This window comes from Equus quagga, chromosome 2 (assembly GCF_021613505.1).
Source record: "Equus quagga isolate Etosha38 chromosome 2, UCLA_HA_Equagga_1.0, whole genome shotgun sequence".
Taxonomy (NCBI): domain Eukaryota; kingdom Metazoa; phylum Chordata; class Mammalia; order Perissodactyla; family Equidae; genus Equus; species Equus quagga.
The window spans coordinates 56,522,097-56,546,794 of record NC_060268.1 but is presented as its reverse complement, the minus strand read 5'-3'; the positions used below and the strand labels follow the sequence as shown (position 1 = coordinate 56,546,794).

The window sequence follows — 24,698 nt, the reverse complement described above, 5'->3', positions numbered from 1 at the left end:
AATTTATTCCCTAGCTCTGTCCACTGAGAAGGCCTGGGATGAATGATACCCCAGTAGCAAAGAGCACACTAAGTGCTCAGATTTTGGCTTCAAATGACCTTTTTTTAATAAAAGGTGCGGGGCTCCATGGAGTAAAGGGTGAATCTAGGGCTGAGGAGATGAAACTGGCACATCTCGTGTCAGAACATAAAGGATTGATCAAACAATGATGGAGATGTGTCAAAAGAACACAGGAAGCAGTTTGAAAGGGCTTCTACTAGCCACATCAAGAACAATTTGAACATCAAAATGATAGTAACAGATTATAGCTTGCTGAATAAAATATGAAAACATGAGTCCATAACAATATAAATAAATGAATAAATAAAACGAAAGTTTGATGAGGAACGGAATAGCTACATAGGTTCAAAATACTTCTGTACAAAAAAGTTATGTACTAGAATGGGAAAAAAATAACCTTTTCAGAGGTGAAACTGGCCACCACCACCTCAACCATGTGATGAGGTGACCATCATCAGTAACGGGACAAATCTAGATTGTGCACCACATGATAGGATGCAACAACACAGCACCATTTCTGTGATATTCTTGCCAAAGATGCAAAACTTGAATTTAATCATGAGGCAACAACACACAACCCAAACTGAGGGGTATGCTACAAAATAACTGGCCTTTCATCTTCAAAAGGGTCAAGGTCATGAAAGTGCAAGAAAGACTCATGGACTGTCCAAACTAAAGAAGACAAAAGACACATGACAAGTAATTGCAACAAATGATTCTGAACTTGATCCTCTTGCTAGACGTGGTGTGAATGGGACATTCGGTGAAACCTGAATGTCTGAAGATTATATGGTAGTAATTTTGACGATTGCATTGTGGTTAGGTTCAAGGATGTCCTTTTACAGGAAATATCTGCTAAAATAAAAGTAATTCAGGGTGATTGTGCATTAGGTCAGCCACTTACAACCAAATGGTTCAGGGAACCATCTTTGTGCTATTCTTTCAGCGTTTCTCTAAGTTTGTGATTGCTTCAAAAATATTTCAAAGTATTAAAAAAATTTAAAAAGGGATGCATAACAGAGCAGTAAGGCTGACAAAGACGGAAGCACAGGAGGTGCACTCCTCCTCTCTACTGACTCTTCATCCATTTCTAAAGCACAGTAAACCCCCACAAACCCTCCAGGCTACTGCCCTGCCTCTGTCCTCCCCCACACAGCCACAGATCCTGCGAGACTTCTTGGCACCGACAGATCTCTAATTACTCAGCCTTATTCCTCATCTGCTTCTGCTCAGCACTGCCAAGTTACTTGTGTCTTCCTAGCTGATAACACAGGCATTCACTTGCTAGTCCGTGCCTGTCTGCCCAGCACTGGACAACAGTGGCCACTCTAGTGGGCTCCTCCCATCTCTCTGACCTCCTCGTTCTCAGTCTCCTAAACAGGCTCTCTTCCCTGTTTAAACCTCATGGTCCTTGGGTCCTTTCCTACTCCCTCTTCTCCTCCAACTCCACACCCTTGCCTGGTGGATATCATTTTCTCTTAGGACTTGCATTTGTCAGATCTGCAGATAGAGACCAGACCTCTCTCCTGTGCTCCTCAGCCAAGTCTACACCATATCTCCCCAAGGAACTTCATAAGCATAGAAAATTCATCTTATTCAAAAATGAACTCATCGCTTCTCCCCTACCCCCCTCCCAAACTTGCTCCCCCTTCCTGCTTTCCTGACCTCAATGGCACCAACATCCACCCAATTGCCCAAGTCAGAAATGGAGAATCATCCTGGACAGGACCCTGTCCTGCAATCCCACATCCCATCACTCAAGTCCTGACAACTTTAATTCCTAAATCTCTCTCAAATCTGTCGTTTTCTCCTATTCTAGGATGCCATCAACTCCTGCCCAAATCACTGCAAAAGCTTCCCAACTGTGCTCCCCACTTCTGTCCTTATTGTCCTTGACTACACACTCCATATCTCAGCCAGTGGTCTTCCTAAAGTTCACATCTGACTTGATCCCACTCAGCTTAACTCTCTTTAATGGATCCCACTGTTCTTGGGAAAATGTCTAAACCCCTTACTAGATATTACAAGATCTTATCAAATCTGACTCTCTATCTTAAATATTTTCCATGTCCATCCTGATGACAACAATGCTCCTAACATCCAGCAGAACGCCTGGCACTTCGTAAATAGTCAATAAATGTTTGTTGAATGACAGAATTAGTTAGAGGGAGGAAGGTAGGCCAACTTAATAGTTAACACAAACTCAAATCTTCAAATATACAGAAGTATTAAACACGTGACTCACATCCTTGGCAAAGGCTTAACAAAAATGTCAGACAGGGTTTGCACAAAATTATTAGCAGTGCATGGGCAAGGTTCTTTAAGTTAGACACTAAGGAGGAAGAAGGGAAACACACTTGCTTACAGTCAATCAGGTAGCGGTTCTCGCTGGCACATGCTACAGCATGACTCGATTCCACTGTACTTACTGTGTGAGGCCCACTGCCCACAGTGCGCTGATAGCAGACTCAAAAGGAGAGGCACAATGGGGCTACCCAGTGAGACACACACGCACACACACACACACAGAGCAGGGTTCAGGGGCAGTCAGGTCTGCTCTACACAGGGGTCAAACAAACCCTAAGGAATGAAGACCAAATTACAGGTAAAAATCAAATGGGGAACATCTATACAAACTCACTTAGCACATGATGGTGTGAAAGGATCCTTTTGAATCTTTTATTTATTATTCCTTAAATTTCTCTAAAACTCCACTAAGATATATAGGGCAAGATACACCCAACCACTCTCACCCACTTTCCTTTAGGTACTGCTGGGAAGTCAAAGGAGAGATGTAGTTAAGAAAAAACACACAAAGGCCATTTTAGTTTAAAAATCATCACTGAAATGGAATCAGTAATCTAATTAAGAAGGAGGGGTTGTGCGGGTAAGCTGTCACCAGCCTTTCAAGCCTCGGAAGGAGCTCTTGATGTCTGGATGACAAGTAAAAGGCTACCACGACTTCTGTGACCTCATGATAGCTCTGATGCCTATTAAGCATTAAGAAAGATCTTTTCCTTGGAGGAAAGAGAAAGTCTAAGAGGAATCTAAGGGTGCCTAAAGGGCAGGCGAAAGGCCAGAAGCACACACAGAAAGCAACATCTAAGGGACATAGGACCAAAAGTGACAAAACCACTGCTGTGAAGAGACACAAGCAGCATAATCACACGGAAAACTCATCAGGGGATGAGAAAAGAGCAGAGGACTCTGTAGTCACTATGGTAATGACAGTGATGCCACTACACCAACAGCTGCAGCCCATGGAGCACTGGCTACGTGCCAGGCCTGTGCCAAACATTATCTTACAACAAACACTATGAGGAGGGTACCATTAACTCCATTCTACACAGGAGAAGACATAGGTACAGAAAGGTAAATTTTGCCAAAATTTGTAAGTGGAGGAAAGTGGTGGGATTAAGACTTGAACCTGATTTTAAAATCAATGACCTTCTGTTTGAAGTACCATTTCTAGTTACTCATTTGTGAAAGTGTGTTCCCATCCAGAAGGAAAAAGGGAGTATCCACTTAACCACTCATAGAAGAATCTAGTAGTGAGGAAGTTAGCTGGCAATACTGTGGTCAAGAAATGCTTTATCACTGACCTTACACTTGGGTTAGCACAACAAACACTCAAGTAATAGATGATCAAGACAATATTTTGACCTACCACCCTTCGTGAGAAAAATGAAATGTGTTGTCTAGGCCTGGATTCTAGCCATCATTGAACTTTTTACTGTTGAACCACAGGTTTCCTTGCCTAGTATCACTCACAATAATTCCAACCTAAAAAAAGATCTTTCTGAAATGGCAAATGTTGCCTTACTAGGTTCTCTAAATCACCAGTAACACTATTAACTAATACTAGTTAACTAGTAACACTGGTGTAACAGTTACATCAGTTACTATTACCACTATATAAGTCTCTCAAAATGTATCATATGTATCCAAGGAAGGGAAATTCTCATATTCTGCCCTACAAAGCCTAGATGTGGTGGCATGTCTATCCAAAGAGGCATTTACTGGAATTGCAAACTGTGGCAAACATAAGGGATTAGCTCACTTGTGGCATGGAGAGGCCGGAGAACTAAACATTGTATATTGTCCAGATTCCTTGGCCACTATGGTGCCCAATGTGACTTAGACTTTAATAATGACATGGGTTCACGGGTGACTGATTTGAAACCGAGTCACGGGACAAACAGGCGGAGTGCAAAGGCATCCACAAGAAGCAAGGTCTCCCGGTACAGGAGGCACAGTGTGGGAGCTGGCAGCTCAAGTATTAGGTTCTTAATTCAACAACTTCCCACAGCATCTGTCCTGATTCCAGAGAAAATGGTTCTGGGGGAATGGGGTGTCCTGGAGGCTCAGCTGACTCCTCCAAACCTTCCAAGGATTCTGGAAGCACTCACCTCCTGGATTAAATCTACTCCAGCTTTAACTCCCTAGAGTAGATTTTGTGTCTAATACAGGAAATGTGAGCAATAACAAGATCACTTTTACTAGTTTATTAGATTCATAAAATATTAGGTATAAAATACATAGCCACAAAGGATAAACAAACTCAATTTATTTTAATTATATTTTGGTATAATATCATTTGGGCTAGGGTAATTCATATAAACTATAGTATCACACAATTTTATAAACCTAAACCTACACTGTAACTCCCCTCATTCATAAACATAACTTGACCTACTTTCTAATATATTCAGCTCCTTCTTGTCTGCATTAATCTGCAGTGACATTTTAAAAGTTGCTCTAATAATTTCCATTATATGAAAATGCACTTTTCATTTATATCATCTTTGATTTTCCTCTCACAAACAAAATACTGTTTTCTCAACAGTTAGCTGGCAAATGTCATAGGAAACAAGATGTATGTGGCAGCTGATACAAAAGGTTCACCATTGAATGGGGCTTAACGTTTGGTTTCTTGATAGGGGATGAGGGTGGAAGGAGGAAGAAGAGGCAAAGAAGACAATTTTGCCCTAAGTTCAGACAATGTGGGATGATGGGTTTGGGTCTTCTCTTTGAATATAACCTGTGGAAAATTATAGAGCACAAATTTAATAAATAAATATAAATTCCATATCAAATAATATGAGGTCCACAGTTCCCGATAGTTCTCCTATCACAGGTGACAAAGGAAAAAGAAGAAACCCACTTCCACAGACACCTTCCAATTACATCCACATTGTGACCATCAAGAGCCTCCTGAACAACCTGGGCTCCTTCCTTCAACAAAGCCCTCTTTAACCCACTGTCGATAATCCTTTTAAGCAGGTCCTTCCTGTGCTTGAAAATTTTCTATGGCTACCAAATGCCCAGAGCAGAGGTTGGCAAACTATGGACCACAAGGTAAGAATAGTTTTTAACATTTTTAAATGGTTAAGAAATAAATAAAAAGAATTATAGTTCATGATACACGAAAATTATATGAAATTCAAATTTCAGCATCCATAAATCTAGTTTTATTGGAACACAGCTACACTCATTTTTTTTTTTATGAACTGTCTATGAACTGCCCTTTCCACTCCAACAGTGTAGTAGAATAGTTGCAACAGAGATGGTAGCCTAAAATACTTACAATCTAGTACTTTATCCAAGAAGATTGCTAACTTCTGACCTGGAGTATACAATCCATTGCCCTTGGTCTGATAATGCAGGTCACAGAAACCTGGATTTAACCAACCTTCCAAAGCCTTATTTTCTTCTACATGAGGACACAATGTCTACTTCATTGACACGTTCTTCTCCATTTCTCCCAAACATAATGCCCTTTCCCATTCCTGCTCCAAAGCTCTGTTCAGTCCCAACAGCTTGTAGACATCCTTCTTTCTTCATAAAAGGAGTCATATCATACATACATTTAACTTCCATGAGGTTAAAAAAGAAAAATGATTTTAAGAGCGCCCAAGGCGGGGCCAGTGCCTGGCCAAATGGTCAAGTTCACACACTCTGTTTTGACAGCCTGGGGTTTGCTGGTTTGGATCTTGGGTGTGGACCTACACACAGCTCATCAAGCCATGCTTTGGGGGCATCCCACATAGGGGAACTGGAATGACCTACAACTAGGATATACAACTATATACCGGGGCTTTGGGGAGGGGAAAAAAAAAAGAGGAAGATTGGCACCAGATATTAGCCCTGGGTCAATCTTCCCCACCAAAAAAGCATTAAAAAGCAAGCAAACAAACAAAAAACTCCTCTAAAAAAAAAGACAGAGAGAGAGAGAGAGAGTGCCCAAGGCTATTCTCCACAGCACTATTTGTAAAACTAAAAGATTGAAAATGCCCAAACGTCCATCAAAAGGGCAGGTTGAGTAAGTTGGAGCAAATCCACACCAACAGAGGACCATGCAGCTGTATTAAAGGCAAAGATTATCTCTAAGCACCACTATGGAACAAGAGCCAGGATAGAATAAGTGAAGAAAGTAAGGTGGAGAAAAGCGTGTACAGTGTAATACTGTTTATCGAAGAAGGGAGGGAGATATAAATATGAAAGCTTGCACACATTTGCTGGCATATTAAAAAAGCAGTGCAAGTGTAAGCCTTACGTTTTTCAATTGCTGGCTATGGGGAGGGAGGAAATACGATGAGGAAGGGACTAGGGTAAAAGCCAACACCTCTGAATATGCCTTATCTTATATATGAGACTTTGAAACCTTGACAATATCGTGCAAAATTTTTGAAATTAAAAATTGAAAAAAGGAATCTCTAAAAACAGATACAATGAAACCAATGAACCTGACCATGTGCCCAGTTGGTGGCATAATCTTGCAGAGAACTATTCCAAATATTTTTAAAACACAGACTGTTGTGTATATAGCACAAGACATGAAAAAAAATGACTGTCATTGAGAATTGGGGTTTGGGGCATGGATGAAAAAATATAAAGTTCATGAAGCTAAGTAAAAACCCTATATACTTGAATTTCACTTGGAAGTATCGGTATAAGCTAACTGTTTTATCTTTATATATACACATACACACAAATATACACATAATATATGCATACTTCTAATTTTGTCCACTGTAAGATCCAGAAACAATGATCCAGTGGCAATAAACACACCTAGTTTCTTCACTGTGCTTTCAAAATACTCAAAAGAACCAGGGTTCCTTGGAGAAGTGGGGGATCCAATTCTGGAGCAAGAAACAGATTAGATAAGCCTGTAAATTTTGGCACACCAGAAAGTATACAAAAAATACAAGAGTCATGTCAAAAGGACTTGGGAACCAACTTGAATTAGTTTCCACTGGCCCAATATGGCCCAACTTGAGCATCAATAAGAAAACTGAATCGAAACACATCAATTACACTTACATTGAAAATTGCAAAAATCCACCAAAAAAAAATGTTTCAAAAATAAAGGGAAAGTATCAAGCATTTATCCTGACTTTCTTTTATGAACCTCAGAGTAAACATAATTGATGAGATTAAGTTTCTCCTCACATAAGTATTCTCATACATAAACAGGGAGGGAATGACAGAATAAGAACACCATTATTTTGCAATCACTAATAAAGTAAATGATAAAAGCAATTGTCATCAATGACCAATATTACAGAAAGAGAGATCACCAGTAACAACGTATTTCTTTGAGAATACACAGCCCACCTATGGGGTAGTCTGGCCAAACAACCCTAAAAAACAAAAACCCGGATCTGAATCTGACCAAAACTCAAGATGTAACTAACAGATCATAAAAAACACAAAGGACAGAGGAACACGTTAAATGGTACCATAGGGAAGCAATCATCAAAATTCAGCCTGGGGGAAACTGCACAGCACAGTTTCTCAACCTTGGCACCATGGACATTTTGAGCCAGATAGTTCTTGTTGTGGAGTGCTGTCCTGTCCTGTGCACTGCAGGATGTTTAGCAGCCACCTTGGCCTCCACCCAATAGATGCCAGTAGCAGCTTCCAGTTGTGAGAACCAAAAATGTCTCCAGACATTGCAAAATGTCCCTAGACGGAGGACAGAGATCATCCCCATCTGAGAATCTCTGCTCTAAAGAACACCCCAGTCTCTTCAACAAACAAATTGCCGGGGGGAAGAAACATGGAGAGCGAGCCTATAGATTTAAAGAGAATTAGAGACCTACTAATTGTAACATATAAACCTTATCTAGATCCTGATTCAAAGAAACTTAAACAACTCTAAGACAATTGAAGACATTTGAACATTAATGTGATAGTTAATGATATTAAGGCAGTATTGGCAATTTTGTCTTTGGTGTGATAAGGTATCATAGATAAGTTTTTTTAAAATTCCTATCTTTTAGAGACATACACTGAAATATTAACAGGAAAAAATAAAACAACAAAGATGTGCTTCAAAATAATGGATGAGGAGAAAGAAAGGTATGGACTGGCTAAGAATTAATCATCATTGAACCAGGGTGTTAGGCACATCGTTCACTATACAATTCTCTTCACTTTTGAATATGCTTAAAGTTTCCACAATAAAATGTTATGAATAAATAAATCTGGCAGGCAGTTCCACTGCCATTCCTCTCGATGTGCACATAGGCCCCTGAACGACCGTGGGAGGAATGAATTTATAGTTCTCTGGGCCTGCTCAGTTTCTACATGCCTCTTGGGGTCCTATCTGCATGCTGAGAGAGATTCTATTGCTAGCAACACGGCCCTTAAACACAGGGGCCAACTGCTTAGCAGCAAGCTATTCCAAAGCTGGAAGAAAAGCCCACTGTGTTGGACTGACTGGGAAACAAAACTCCAGCATCTAATGTGGCATCTTCCTAAGGGATGTTCACGAACAACTTTGTCTATAAGGGACTTTTGTCTTTCAAGTCCACCCTCAAGTAAGGTGTGAAATTTTACTTATCCAAGTCCCTGCCCAAGCTCCATGAGCTGCCCTACCAGCCCTGAACAGCCGACCTTGGGACCTCATTCTAGGTGAGAGAAAATACACTTCTATCTTGTTTAACGCATTGTGGTTTAAAGTCTTTTCAACTATCAGCAGCAAAACTTATGCCAACCATCCAAGAAATAAATCCTACTTTCTCTTAGAAATCTATTCTAGCCCACTAGAAATATCCCTTTCTTCCTCTGAACTTTCTTCTTGCTCATTTGTCACTTACTGTAGACCCTCTACACTACACTCTTTTTGGAAATATGTAGACAAAACAGAACAAAGCCCAAGTCATTATATGCGCCACTGCTGATTTTTATTTCTTCCTTCCTAGTTCAGGGTATTGAATACATTTCCTTGGTCCAAATTTTCGCAAAGAGTGGCCAACAGAGAGGACAAGAGTCTCCCTTTTACACAGCTCAACTCCCGTGCCTGCATCAAACTTTCCAAAGAGACGGCGAAACGAGCTGAGTATCCTGGATGACCTGAACACTTGGAGCCAAAAGTTCTCCTGCAGGAGAAATTGTCATTCTTCATTCCTCAGAGGGAAATAAATGGAAGAATATATCATGTATTTAGGGAGTATTTAGGATCAGGTAATAAAGACTTCGTAAACTTTATTTCCTTCTCCTGATGAAGGGTTGGGTTCTGTCCCAGTCTTCTAGAAGCTACATTTCTAGGTATGGGATAAAACTTTGACCAAAATTCAAATTGTCCCAAACAGATTTGTCCCTCTAAATCACTATGACCCAAGTTTCACTGGTCTTGCATAACTGTGAAGATTAGCGATCTTTGTATAATGGAACGAAAAAAATGTCTCAGAGATTACAACTCTGTTCATCCCTTTATCCATACAATCAATCAATATTTTTTTAGAAATTGCCAAGTCAGAATTAAATGTTGCGAGATGAAAGTAGTGTAACTCACTATCAACTTTAAATGCAGGAAATCACTCTTGGTCACCATGGCAACAAAGTAAATATTGACCCCTATCTACTCATTAAGGCTTGACTTCACTAAGTCCAGGTATCTTCTCCACAAGGCACAAGGCCCAGCTCTAATGATTTTCCTTTCATTCAATACTTATTTAGGGCATAAACACAAGAGGTCAAGATGTTCAGAAAATAAGCACCATTTGACCGAGGCAGCACATTAACATTAACATGTTAATGCTACCACCTTGACCTCCCAGAGGTAACAAGGAGAAACTCCATCCATGGCCCCCCACTCCTCAATGGGCTATTCTCATAGAAAGCAGATGACCAACTCAAGGATAAGCCATTCTGGAGAGACTGCTGGTTCCCTCACTAAGGCATCACCCAAGGTCTGCATAGTGAGGAGGGCAAGCAGCCAACACTGTGGGAGACCCACCTGCCATCCATCTGGACACTATCATTACAGTAATTCACCAAATACAAGCATACAGAAAGATTTATGCAGACCAAGCATTCATGAGAGAAAATGAAGTGTTAAAAGTAAAACCTGATTGTCTTTCCAATCTTTCTTCTAAAATATCCACCAAAACACACCATTTATTAAGAGAGTCAAATGTACTTGACTTACACACATAAACTTCAGGCTATAAGAAAAACATGTAGATAGTAACAACCACTGACAAAGCACCTTTTCCTACTTACCAGCAGGTTGAGTATGAAGCCCTACTTCCCACTTCAAATTCACAAAGGGAACATTAAGTACATAAGGACAGTCCCACCTCCAGTCACAGAATTCTGTGTAACAAGCTCCTGGCCACTTGGCATATCAACAACAAGGATGAGGCAGAGAGTCAAGCAGAGCTGATTTTCCTAGAGCAACAGTGATTTTCAAGGAGGAAGATGGAGGTTTGTCGGGAAAAGTATGCAAGACATTCCAGAAAGACAGAAGTCTTTTCTAACCTAGGAAACCACAGCTGGCACCATGCCTCTGCCTGCCCCAGGATCTAAGAAGCCTTCCCAGTGGAGGCCTTGGAGTTCACTCATCCAGATCACAACTTCTCTGTGTGTGACAAGTCAACGATAGTATCTGTTCCACTGAGCTGGTGTGAGGATTGCGACAGACACCAAGCCTCAAGTACCGAGGTGCCCAACACATCAGATCCTCAGTAAACAAAGGCTGATTTTAAAATGGAGGCTACTGTCCCTACAAAGATACCAGAGCCTGAAGCCATTTTTCCAACAGTAATAACAAGCTTTCCCTGGCCATCAGCACTCAGAGGCAGGTGGCACACCTAGAGATTCAAGTTGTTGCAGTTAAAGGTGGAGGATGGGGGGCTGTGGAAGTGAGACCTCCAGAAACAAAGTGGGTTCCTAGGAGGGATGGGAAGACTGAAAGCCTAGGAAAACTTGAGGTCGCATCCAAGGCAGGTGCTGTGTTAAAGGGAGAATCCATTCAAACACGCCCCATGGAGGGGCCTAGGTGTGAGGACATCAGGCTCAGGGAGGAAGGAATATAATCCCAACACACAACTTGGCTGCATTGAGAACAGCTGCTCTCTAATCCTAACAGGGTAAATGCTGCTTCTTGGTTTTACATTCAGAATCAAGTCATAGGTAAATCCTGGAAGCCCTTATTGAGATTAAACAGAATAGACGTATTACCCCCTCTGAGCATATCAAATTAAAGGTACAGCTATCCCAAACAGAGAGCTTGAATGGAAGGGGTGCAGGAGGGAGTGGTAGACAAGAAACAGTGTTTCTAGGAGCAAGAAATGGAAGAGGCTGCATGTGTCATCTGAGGGTGCAGAGGGGCTCAGCAGAAGGACTAAAAGCACGAATCGGTCGTAGGGAGGAAGGGAGATGGGGATGGCCAGAGCAAGCTAATCAGCCACCATGGCAAGACACCAGGAAACAGCCTTGAAAACTGATAAAGTGAAAGAGGGTGCTGCAAACGCAATATTTATACATCTGGAAATCACCACAAAAGAAGGGAAAATGATCTCCAGAAAAAAGAAGGTGGTTGCTTCTGAGAGGAACAGGTAGGGTGAGACTCTTGTTGCTCTTCTTTATAAGCTGTTCCGTAATGTTTTCTATTTTTCACTACTTGCATGCATTACTTTGACTTCATTTTTTTTACATGTAAGATCCTCTGTAAGACCACTGTTGAGATCACAGCAGCAGGATCTTCCTCAACTTCTCCCAGGCCTTCAGCGATGTGCTGAGACCATTGCAGCTGGCCTTACCCTGTGTTTATTTTAACCTTAGTAAAATCATGTCTAAACTCTACAAGTGCACTGGTCATTTAATGGTTCTGCAAAGCTGTCCAATTCTGATTTCTTGTACACAGAATAGAATGGCTTTGATGAGCATTTTAGGTCTTCAGAAAATGAGACCTCACAGCTAAAAAAGAAGTGAATTTTTCAAGGTACATGTTCGATAGGAAAATATTCAAATACAGGCACGAGTATTCCAGAGCCTTTGAGTCCATGAAATCCAATCAATTCTTAGATGGAAAAGGCTCAAGTCGTGACTTCTCTAGGAGGGCTTTTTAACTTTGACAGAAATTAACTGATGAACACAATTAGCCAAAAAGCTTAAGGAAACAGCACGTTCTATCATACCCATGGATTAGTCAGTTTAATTATGAAAAACAATCTGGAAATTGTTGTTCTTGGTCTGAAACATTTACTAAGCATAGACAGCAGAGTAAGGACCCTAGCACATGTCAAGGAATCCTGATCAAGGAGATGATGCTAATTAGGATGATGCTAATTAGGACTCCCAGCCACTCAGGGACCCAGCAGGGGGGAGCAAGTGGCAATGCCCACAGTAAACAAGCAGAGTAATCCAAAGAACTCAGCTAATGGAGGATGGCAGAAAGACAAAAGTGCATAACGGATTACATTTTTAATGAAGGAAAATAAGCATAGGAACAACTTATCTTTACTGACGTCGTAGCCTTTAAATGACTGATACAGAATGACAAATAGCTATGTGGATCCTGCTCTGAATTTTATAAATTCAATACCCTTCTCTAGACAGCAGTGGGAACTAAAAATTCCCAGATAGCCAAAAATAATGTTTTTCATTTAAAATCACTTTTAAATATTTTTCTTACAAGCCTGCAGGGAAAATAGAGATAAATTCAGAACATTGCACTTATTCTCAAATTCAGAATATATATAACACATGTCATTAAGCAAAACACTAAACAAATCATTTATCACATGCCCCCCAACCCCCACCTACTCTCTATCAATCTCTTTCTCTCATGCATACAACACTTTAAAGCATCACTTTTATTCTTGTGAAGCATGGCTGTCTCAAATCCTTAATTGCTCATCCCTACAAGATCTTCCCAGCATGGCCTGGCCTTCTGAAAGGCTCAGAACATGATTGATTGATTACATTGTTCATTCATTACATTTTAGACCGACTTGGACTGGCCAAGATCCCTTAAAGCAATTCTCCTTCCTCTGGTTTATGTCAAAATAAAGCTCCTGCTAGCATTTATTCATTACTTTAAACACTTTCAGAAGTGTCAAGATTTCAGTTAATCTCTCATATTCTTATACATTTAAGACAAATGTTTCTATTGTTGTTGTTGTTGTTTGATATAGCTTTTCCCAATATCCTCGGGGTGGAAGCGGCCCAACTGAAGCATACAAATCAGGCAGTAACCCAAGAGTTGGGTTGACAGAAGGGAAAACAACCAGGTAAGTCTGTCAAATTTCATTTAGGTTTCCCAGAAAATAGGAATGTTAAAGCAAATGAAAGCCAGAAATCACCAGGGGAGGAATTCCAAAGGCTGAACCACCATGTTCCCATCAACATAGACCACAGTATAACTTCACAGAATTTTCAGAAGCAGCCAGGACTATGTAGACATCTTGGAACAGGTCATGTTGCTCATTCCTCACATTACTTTACTGTCCTAATAATTCAATCCATTATTACCTCTGTCCTCCATGCACCCTACCCCTTACACACATCCTCACACCTCAAGGAGAAGTAAATGGAAAGCATCGTTTTCCATTCTGTACAGACTCACAGTATAACCATCCACCTGGTACACTCCTTTCAGATCTGACATCTTGAGAAAGCTTATGTCTGATGTGGTTCCTGTCCACTGCACCCAGGCCTTTCAGCCAGACAGGACCACCTAGTGCCCCCTGCAGGTCCTCAAAGGACAACATCCACACCAGGACACGCAAATGATCCCAGGACTGGACAGCTCCTTTACTCTCCCCTATCCAGTGTACATCTGATCCCACTGCCCACAGCTCAAAATCCTGCGGGCATAACACTTGGTGTTCGCACTGGTCTCCCTGGAGTTAGACATTCAACCCGCCTCACCTCTAGTTCTCAGCATCCCCACACCACAGGTGGACACTTACCTGTCAAATACCGCTGGGCCAGAGGCTGCTCACAATGAAGGGAGGATTCTGTACACTTGTAACCGATGACTTAAAACACTGTCAAGTTTACATTTTTCCATTGACTGCAAGGTGGCTCACAGCTAAATTTCATGTATTTTTATCTGGGTTTCCAACACAACAATCTCTTCTCTTCTATTTGAACTGTGACCTCTCTTAGTTGGACCATGCTAGCTGTCAGAGTATTTTCTGGAAATAGTCTATGTATAATTAGAGTACCTTTCTATCCTGCTTCAGAGGAATGATACAGTTTTCGAGGCAGAAGAGCCCTTAGTAGTTACACACCCCACTATTTCCCAAATGCCACTCCTCAGGCCAGTGCTGGCTACCTCATGGCTAAAAGTCATCAGTCCGCAGAGAAATGAGATGAGAAATAAAGAGCATTTTCATAAAGCTAAATATACGCAATCTGAAGACAAATTTATGACATTCCTACTCTTTCAGTATTAAAATATTTCTTCTTTCATGAAATGATGTTAGTAGATGGTAGTTTTTTGAAATCTTTAATAATGAAAAACTATAAACAGAGAGAATAGCATATAAATATGTATATAGTGAACCCTCATACACTCATCCAGCTTTAACAATTACCAACTTTGTTTATATAGAGCCAAAAAACATATCAGAAATCGGTTCTGAAATTTCTTTTCCTATTCCACAAGATCTAAAAGGGTGAGAATGACTAGGCTGGGTGAGCCTACACATTTTATAGATGACGACACAAAGACCCGCAGAGATTAACCTGCCCCAGTTGTGCAGCTGGTTAGGAACAGAACTGATTGGTCTGGTTCACCATGATATAGTTTTTGAAGGTAGGAGCATATTCAATCAAGGCATACCCAAGACCTACAGAAGATGGACTTTTGTCCCTGCCCAGGGTATTTCATACGCACTACCTGGGATCATGCAGCCCCACTCAGGACCACCAAAGGGGAAAACCAGTAATCTATAACCAAACTTTCTCTCGTGCTAAAGTAATTGTGTGCCCTCCCTGGAGGTCTTCAGAAACCCCCAAACAATTTCAGTGCAAAGAGTACTGGAAGTTTCTAAACTAATTCCTTATCTAACACTTCAAAAAAAAGTTTATGATGCAAACAAGTGTGAATAAATCAGAATTCATGCAACAAGCTAAAAAATCAGTTCCTCACCCCTTCTTCTAGGCCCCTACCATCACCCCACCAAACTGCCAGGTGGGAAAATCAAACAGCAATGGAAGTAGTAAGACCAGGCAGCTACACAGCTGCCTCATAGATGGTGGTAAAAAAATCAAACAAGACAGTATACAGTATAAGCGACAATGTTTTAACACCTTATAAAACTTTACCAATGCAGAGAGGTGGCCAAGTGATAAGAATAAAGTATCTTTTTTAAAGGACTCACCTAAATTCTCAGTCCTGAAGATATCCTAAAACATCTGAGAAGCCTTCAGCAGCAATACCTAAAACAGTAATAAAAATCATCAGATTCAAGTAATGTTATAGATGTCAGTTTTTGAAAAAAAATCTCCATCCATACATTTGGTCATTTCCCCCACACTAAGCATGAAAGGAAATAACTCAGGAAACAATGAATTTCCGCTGCAACACACGGGCTGGGAATTTTCTTTACCAAAAGAGAATTGAGATCCCAGGACACTTATTTCGGAGAACAAAATTATGTTACTGTTGGCAAAGAGGCAAAACATTTCTTTTTCTTCCCTGTGGTAGGAATGCTTAATGGCTTTGAATTTAAACAAAGGCCAAATATATACATCCTCCCTCCTTGCCTCCACCAATGTTTAAAACAAAAATCAGGCACTCTGATTCTTTTTAAAGTCAGCTTACATGAACTCTTTGTGTTCACTTTTTTCCTACTTAGCTCTCTAACACATGTGTGCAGCGGTCCCTTCTTGCTTCAGCTGTTCCCATCTCATTCCCAGTTCTCTGAGGCATTAAAAACTGACCACTTAGCACCTTGCTCCATAGAAACCCAATCTGAAGCAGAGAAACACCATAACCAATTGTAGAAACCAAAATGGCTCAGCTACAGTTAAACAGGAGTCTGAGTGAGAGCACAGATATAAATCAATGGAACAGAACAAATATGCAGATATAGAACCAAGTATTCATATGAAACAGACCAAGTCCATGTAGTCATGTATGTGTAGGTATGTGAGGCTAGTTAATAAACGGTGTTGATTAGCTATTTAGGAGGAGGGAAAAATCTAGATCGCTCCCTTTCTACTTAGGAGAAAAACTCAAAATAGAATCAAATGAGTATTAGAAGAATATACAGATAAATAGTTTTACAATATAAGGATAGGAAAGGCCCTTTTAAACATGAATCAGAATCTGAAACTATAAAAGATTGAGACATTTGGTTGGCTACATTTTTTAAAATCTCAAATTTTTAAATGGCAAAAACAAATCAAAAATAAAAACAAAACACACTGATATTTTGGTCAAAAGATAAAATATGAAACTAGATAAAATATTTATACAAGTGACATATAAAGGATGCTATCCTTATTAAGCAAAAATATTTTAAAAATGAACAAGGAAATTCATATTCTCCTCAAAGTAGACACTGCAAATTAATAAACTTCCCATAAAAGGAGAAATATAAGAGCAATAAACGCTATACTAACAATGAAAAAATACAACTTTAGAAAATTGAGTTCTTATGTTCTACCTGCGAGATCGGTAAAGACATCAAAGGCTGACAACAGCCACTGATACGGACAGAGCTCATGATGTAGTCACTTAGGCAATTACATCAGCAGGTAAAACAGCACACCCTTTGATCCAGCAATCCCACCTCTAAGAATTTACTTGAAGTAGATAAATGTGTAAGCAGAAAGATGGATATACATAGCATCATTTATAATTGAGGGAAAAAAAAAGTAAATACCCTAAAGGTCCACAAATGGGAGACATATTAAGTAAACCACTGAAAATAATGATAGAGGTCTGCATTTATTGATATGAAAAGATATCCATGATATACTTCCGAGGGAATAAAACAGGTAAACAACCATGCACAGTGTGAGAGCTTTTGTGTGTGCATGTGTGTACGTTTGTGTTCCTAGATGTCTTAAGACATGTCTAGAAGGATATTTACCAAAACAGTTATGATTATCTGATTATCAGAATTTGAGAGGATTTTTACTTCTTATACTGTTTGAATTTGATATAATGAGCGTGATTTTTTGAAAGAATACAGTGGAGCTATTTTTTAATCTCATGCTCAAGTGTAAAGTGACATACTACCTAGATTTCCACTTTCCTTTCCTGTCAGCTTTACTCTCACTTCACTCACATTTGTGTCACACGTGTGCTTGTAGTGAACATGGATCAGAGTTCCCTTCCTCATCTCCAGCTCCTGTTCATTCCCAAGGCCAATTCGTCCTTGCTCTTGCATTCCTAAAACACACCTGTATCATTATTAGAAATCCTTTCACTTAAGCTAGCTCAAGTGCGTTTGTTACCTGCGACCAAAGGAGTCCCCTGTAATACAGTGCTGCTTTTTATTTTCCACCTTCTCAATCATCCCATTCTATTTGAAAACAGAACAGTAAATCCTGTAATCATAGGAATGAAGATTTATTGCACACAATGTCAGGTAATGTTTATGATCTATAGTTGAAGCAGCTGAAGCAAGAAGCTCAAAGCCAGTGTAACAAAAGCACAAACCTATGTCAAGAGACATGCTGATTCCTTTCTGACTAATGAGAGAACTGATGAAAAGACCATTTGAAGAAGAATAAAAACAAAGGGTACCTACTGGTCCAGATGGGCCATTTCTACGGTTAAAATATCTCCATTGTAGTTTTTTAACCACTTCACAGATTTATTTTTATTTGATTATATTTATATATGAAAAGCTTTTTTTTCCCTATTTAGACTATAAAATACAGAATTGTATTCCCATAATGGGCCCATTATGTTCAACTTATCTCCAGTAAACAAATTTATTCTTCCCATTGCCCTACTTTTAAAGGTTCAGAGGTTCCATGTAATACATGAATCCTCATAATACCATAATTATAAACCTGGCTAAAAAGCCATAATCTCTTGTAGATGTACAAATCCCTTTACAGGCGTGTTGGATGTAAAATACAAATCTAATTAATCCTCCTTCATCTCCTGGAGGCTCCCTCTCCCCCAAAGAATGTCCCTAGAAAGTAGACAAAGGACAAGAGCCACTGCCCAATCTCAGAAATGAGCAATCATGAGACTTAAGAATCTATGTCTCCAAGATATACTGATGGCCAATAGGCACATGAAAAGATGCTCATCATCGCTGATCATCAGGGAAATGCAAATCAAAATTACACTAAGATATCACCTTACACCTGTTAGAATGACAAAAATATCTAAAACTAATCGCAACAAATGTTGGAGAGGTTGCGGAGAAAAAGGAACCCTCATACACTGCTGGTGGGAATGCAAACTGGTGCAGCCACTATGGAAAACAGTATGGAGATTTCTCAAAAAATTAAAAATAGAACTACCATACGATCCAGCCATCCCACTACTGGGTATTTATCCAAAGAGCTGGAAGTCAGCAATCCCAAAAGTCCTAGGCACCCCATTGTTTATTGCAGCACTGTTTACAATAGCCAAGACGTGGAAGCAACCTAAGTGTCCAGCAACAGACGAATGGATAAAGAAGATGTGGTACATATATACAATGGAATACTACTCAGCTGCAAAACAGAACAAAATCATTCCATTTGCAATAACATGGATGGACCTTGAGAGAATTATGTTAAGTGAAATAAGTCAGCGAGAGAAAGATAATCTGTGTATGACTCCACTCATATGAGGAATTTAAAATTATGGACTAAGAACAGTTTAGTGGATACCAGGGGAAAGGTGGGGTGGGGGGTGGGCACAAAGGGTGAAGTGGTGCACCTACAACATGACTGACAAACATTAATGTACAATTGAAATTTCTCAAGATTGTAACCTATCAATAACTCAATTAAAAAAAAAAAAGAATCTATGTCTCCAGGGCGAAACGCAGACATACCCACAGGCCACCCAGTGCCAACCACCACCCTCTCTGTTCTGACCCCTCCTCAGTGCAGGGGCAGGGGGGGCGGCGAGCCAGGCAAGTCCACATCTGAGGCAGAGACAAATTAGGATTTATAAGATAAAACATTGCTTTCAGGAGAGGCAATCACACAGTGGTTAAAAGTTAAGTGACTGATCTTGGTTCTGTCATTTACTAGTCATTTGGCCTCAGTGTGCCTTAACTTCTCTGTACCTCAGTGTCCTTCTCTGTAATAATGTCCAACAGGAAAGCTGTTGCGAGGATTAAAGGAGATAATATATCTAAAGAAATCAGCAATGCTCAAGAGCCAAACATGGTCTTGCTTGAGCTCCAGCTCAGTAGCAGCAGCAACGGGAATAGCCCATGCTAGAAACTCATTGTTTGTTGCCTGATCATAACAAGGTCCCTAGAGAACCCTGGGACAGACTATGAGTACTATGGAAGACACTTACCTATTTAAAATGCTTAGCTTAAATATGGATAAGACCCTTCCAATTAAATAGATACTTATTTTATAGGTACCAGGAGTTTGTTATTTAAAGGAACCTCGCCTTAAATTAAAGTAGCTTTCTCCGGATCATCACAGGATAAATCATTTAGCAGCCCCATGTTGTACCTTTTGTGGAATATTTCAAAAGACACATGTAGATATGACCAAAAGTCAGCAAAACCTACTGACTAAAATGCTCATCACCTACAGCCGGACACTAGGGCAGGACTTAACTGCCTTGCATCCCGGGTCACTTCCTACTTGCTTGGGGAAGCTTAAACATACCTCTCAGAGTCCCAGGTCACTCATCACCAGAGCAGAGATGGTAATACTTAGGTATTTCAGATGTGGAAATGAAATGAGAAGGTATGGATAAAGTTCTTAACACGGTGCCTGGAGCCCAGTAGGTGTCCAGTAAATGGTACATCTACTATGGATTACCATCTTTAGAGTATTAAAGAAACACATATTAAGTAATCTGATTGAAACCATACAAGGCACTTCTTCACTATGAGAGTTTTATGGACTTTTGTTTTCCACATTTCACTGGGCATAATCCCCACAGGAATGTGGGGCCAAGTTGATGAGGACCTGGGAAGGCAAGGGGATCTCAAGTCATGAAGGGCCTGTGTGATGCTCATGGCTGAAATCACCCTATGCGGTACAGATCCCAAGCGGCCAAGCACACACTTGTCCTAACATCTCATTAAAAGACAAGGAATCGCATTACACCACACTCAAGCTCTGCCTAACACCATCTGCAGCAGCATAATATCAGAAGGTGGGCCCACAGGGCACCATTCTAAGTATATTTGTGGCCCAAAGTTAAGAAAAAGTGCTTTTGTAACATAAGACCAAGCAAAGCAGCAAGATCAACCAAACATAGCTGAAGATGAGCAGAGTATACTACTCTTAGCTTGAAGTTACCACTAACCTTTGACACATTTGTAACTAATCACTTGAAATCAAAATCCAAGAAGTAAAGAAATAAACCAAATGGTTCTTCAGTAGTCTTAAAACAAAGACAGGAAAAGCCAAAAAAAGAAATTTTGAAAACAAAATTCTTCCACCTTCCTCCAACTTCTACTACTTGCCAAGGATTTATCTTATTTTTTTCTGAAAGCTTGCGAACTTTTTCATTGAAAGTACAACCCAATGATCAGAGTCCACCTCTGCTAGGTCAGAGGGCATCTGACTCCAAGGGGAAATGTCCAGTTCTCTTTTCATGGCTTCTCCTTGCTGACTTCATAGCTAGAGGCTGGGTGCTGGGGCAGAAGGAAAGTCAACTAAGCACAAGCTCAAAGCATCAACGCTCAAGGCCTTTAGAGATGAGAAATGATGTGCTACCCTGCTGTATGCAGGGCAGAGGGAAAAGCTCCAGAAATCCCCTTGAATTCCTCTAAAAGCAGCATTCCAGCAAACTAGGAAGTAAGAGGTGGTACATGCAAAAAAGATTCTCAGTGCCAGTGTGGGAAACATTGGTTTAAACAAAATTAAGGAGTTTCTCTAATGCAGAACATTTTGGACACTTTAATGTGCTACAGTGGTATGAATAAGTGGCTCCAACCTTATTTGTCCACAGATTCCTTTACTTTTGTGGTCTACGTCTTGAGACAAGTGCCCCACACAAAATATTATAAGTAGCTCTTTTATGCAAATAATTATCGAAGGCACTCTCTGCCTCACTACACTCACAATTATATGACTAAGCACAACATCTGTAAGAGATCAGTTGATGGTGCAAATGATACTAATGCATAGTGTGAAGAGCGTATTTACTAGGAGGACAAGAGAAGTACTATAATTACACTGTTTTACCTCAGTCTTTATATGCTTTTCACAACTGAAAAAACCTGAGAGATGCCTGAATTCCCTGTTCTGTAACTCACCGCTCTCCTCTCAAAATTTTAAAGGCACTTGGGGCCGGCCCCATGGCCAAGTGGTCAAGTTCCCATGCTCTGCTTCGGCGGCCCAGGGTTTCGCCAGTTCGGATCTTGGGCCCAGACATGGCACCACTCATCAAGCCATGCTGAGGTGGCATCCCACATGCCATAACTAGAAGGACCCACAACTAAAAATATGTAACTATGTACTGGGGGGCTTTGGGGAGAAAAAGGAAAAATAATATCTTTAAAAAAAAAAGAGAGAGTTTTAAAGACACTTATAGTGAGACTACATTAGTAATATGAGTAACTAGATTATAAGCTTCATGAGAACAGGGACTCTGCCTGGTACAGGGCTACACATATCCCCAGCCCTTGTAGTGCGGATATAAGGATGCTCCACAAATATTTGATTAGATGAATAGAGGAATGAATAAATTGACTTTGAAATTCTCAATTTCTTGTGTCTCTTTTTTCTCAGGAAGTTTTGTCTTTTCCATTTCATTCCCACCATAATCTCCCTTGCTTTGCAACTGTGCATCAAAAAAAGAGGATATTTTTCCTTATGATTTTCTGGTTAGAAGAAACTTTTGCCTCTAGACCAACTTCCATATTCAGTACATTATTACAGCCAACTGTTTTCAATAAAAGCCCAATTAACTAACATTCAAATGACCAAGATTTTCAATTAATCAGTGTTTCAATTAATTGAAATGCTGTTCAATTAATGGAGAGTTTCCTTTGGGGGAAGGAAGAAGAAACACATTCATCTTTTAGAAGGCAGCAACTACACCAAAAAAAAGCTTTTATCACCAATTCACTGAAAAAAGCAGCTGAGCTTGAATACAGATATCAAAAAATATCCTCTACTATTCATTTCAATATTCTGCACATAATGTTTAAAATAACCCTGAGATGTAGCAACGCCTTCAAATGAATAAAAACTTAAATGTTTCTGCTGAAGTCTCTTACTTCACCATGACAAAATTGGGCAATGCATTTTAGAAAAAATTTGTAACAATTGCGTATGTGTGTTTCTAAGGGGGGAGGGAAGGAAAGAGCAAGTAAACAGTGCTCCAGTTCTTCCTTGCTCATACAGAACACTAAACTGATTTGACTCCTCCCCATCCCTATCCTTCCTACAAAGCAGTTAAGGGCCAGGTTGTTTCTATCTGGCAGTTGCTACCTTTCGGTTGGGCTACATTCCCATCTATTGCAGCGGTCCTGCCCAGGGCCACCTGCATGCCTGCTCCCCTCCAGCACCACGGTAAACCAGCTAGGACAGTCATTTGAGTTGTGTGTCCTCAGCTCCCAGGTTGCAGGGATCTCCAAGGCCCACTTCCTCACCTCCTTCCTGGCCTGTTCTGAGAGTCAGCGCTCCAGCACCACTGAATCAACCCTCGAACTTCCTCCTCAAACCCTGCGTCCTTTGAGCTGCTGCCCCTGCAGTGGACTTTGACCTCCAGTCTTTCACGTCTAAAATGGCCTCCTCAGACCCCTATTCTTCTGGCTGTCCATTAAGTTCCACCTACTCCAGGGAGATGTCATTGACCATATCTTCACTTCTGCACTTAGCATATTGTGTTGAAATAATCTCTTTAAGTGTATGAGCTCCTAGAGGCCAAGAGCTGTGGCTTTCCCCATAGCTCCAGCCTCAGCTCAGAGCACAGTTCCTAGCACAGACTAAGACTCAACAGATATCTGAAGAATTAACAAACATATCTTATATGATTAATAACTCCGAGACAGACACTGGGGATGGGAGTACGGGGCTTCAAGAGGCTGGGATACGGTAACAGGGTCAGGTGTGTGTGTGTTTGTGTATGTATATCATACACACACTGGAAAGAACAGGCTGCTTCATTCTATGATCATTCTCCCCAGTACTTCAAGGTCCAAGTCCCAGTTAAAGGCTCCCTTTTCCTCTCTCGGTCCCAGCGATTGGCCTATCAATCACTCTTCTGCCACAAACCTAGCATTTCTGACTAAGCTTGTCTCCTATTTGGCCTGTTGTCAATCAGAAAACTACACCATTTCAGAGTTATGCCGTCTTTCCCATTCCAAAAGCAAACAAAGGCTTTATGACGTTTAACGATTAAAGAATGGGACAAAAAGACATCCCTCTCTAAGCTAGTCCCCCAGCCCTAATCCCTAAAGCACATCTGCCTGTCCTCACTCACGCACTACAACTTGGACCCTGTAGGGGAGCACCAAGTCACACAGAGTACCAACAGTGGAACCTGATGCACACAAATAGGCAAGTGTTATCCATCAGCTATCTAAGCTTCTAGGTTGGTGGGTGAGAGGCTGCAGTACAGAGGTAAACCCACTCCATGAAATATTATTCAGCACTAAAAAGAAATGAGCTATCAAGCCATGAATACACATGAAGGAACCTTAAATGCATATTAGTCAGCGGAAAGCCAATCTGAAAAGGCTACATACTGTATGATTCCAACCATACGACATTCTGGAAAATGCAGAACTACGGAGACAGTAAAAACATCAGTGGTTGCCAGAGGTTGGGGGTGAAAGGGATGAATAGGTGGAGCACAGATGATTTTTAGGGCAGTGAAACTATCCTGTATGATATTGTAATAGTGGATATGTGTCATCATACATTTGTCAGAGCCCATAGAACGTATACCACCAAGAGCAAACCCTAATACAAAGTATGTAATTGGGGTGATAATGCTGTGTCAATCAATGATGATGTAGTTCATCAATTATAAAAAATGTGCCCTCTGGGGAGGGATGTTGATAGAGGCTGTGTATGTGCTTCGGGAGGGGTATGTGGGAACTGTGCATACTTTCCACTCAATTTTGCTGTGAATCTGAAAGTGCTCTAAAAAACAGTCTAAGAAAAAAACAAAAATTTAAAATCTAATAAAAGAGCAAGAAGAGAAGGGTGAGGAGTGGTGCTGTTGATGTCCCCCAGGCACAGAAGCAGGGAAACTCCAGGCCACTGAGAGGTTTAGA

At 40.5% G+C, this 24,698-nt stretch overlaps 1 protein-coding gene across 9 annotated transcripts in view; it reads right to left on the bottom strand.

Moving 5' to 3' along the window:
* Positions 1 to 24,698, bottom strand: part of TLN2 (talin 2) — a 413,192-nt gene that overhangs the window by 230,552 nt on the left and 157,942 nt on the right. For 8 of the 9 annotated variants that reach the window (XM_046652946.1, XM_046652956.1, XM_046652955.1 and 5 more), the window contains one exon: positions 15,690 to 15,747. The gene's annotated coding sequence lies outside the window, so the exon portion shown is untranslated. Of the gene's footprint in view, positions 1 to 15,689; positions 15,748 to 22,355; positions 22,368 to 24,698 lie in introns of those variants that run through there. The other variant, XM_046652951.1, reaches the window with a different exon arrangement.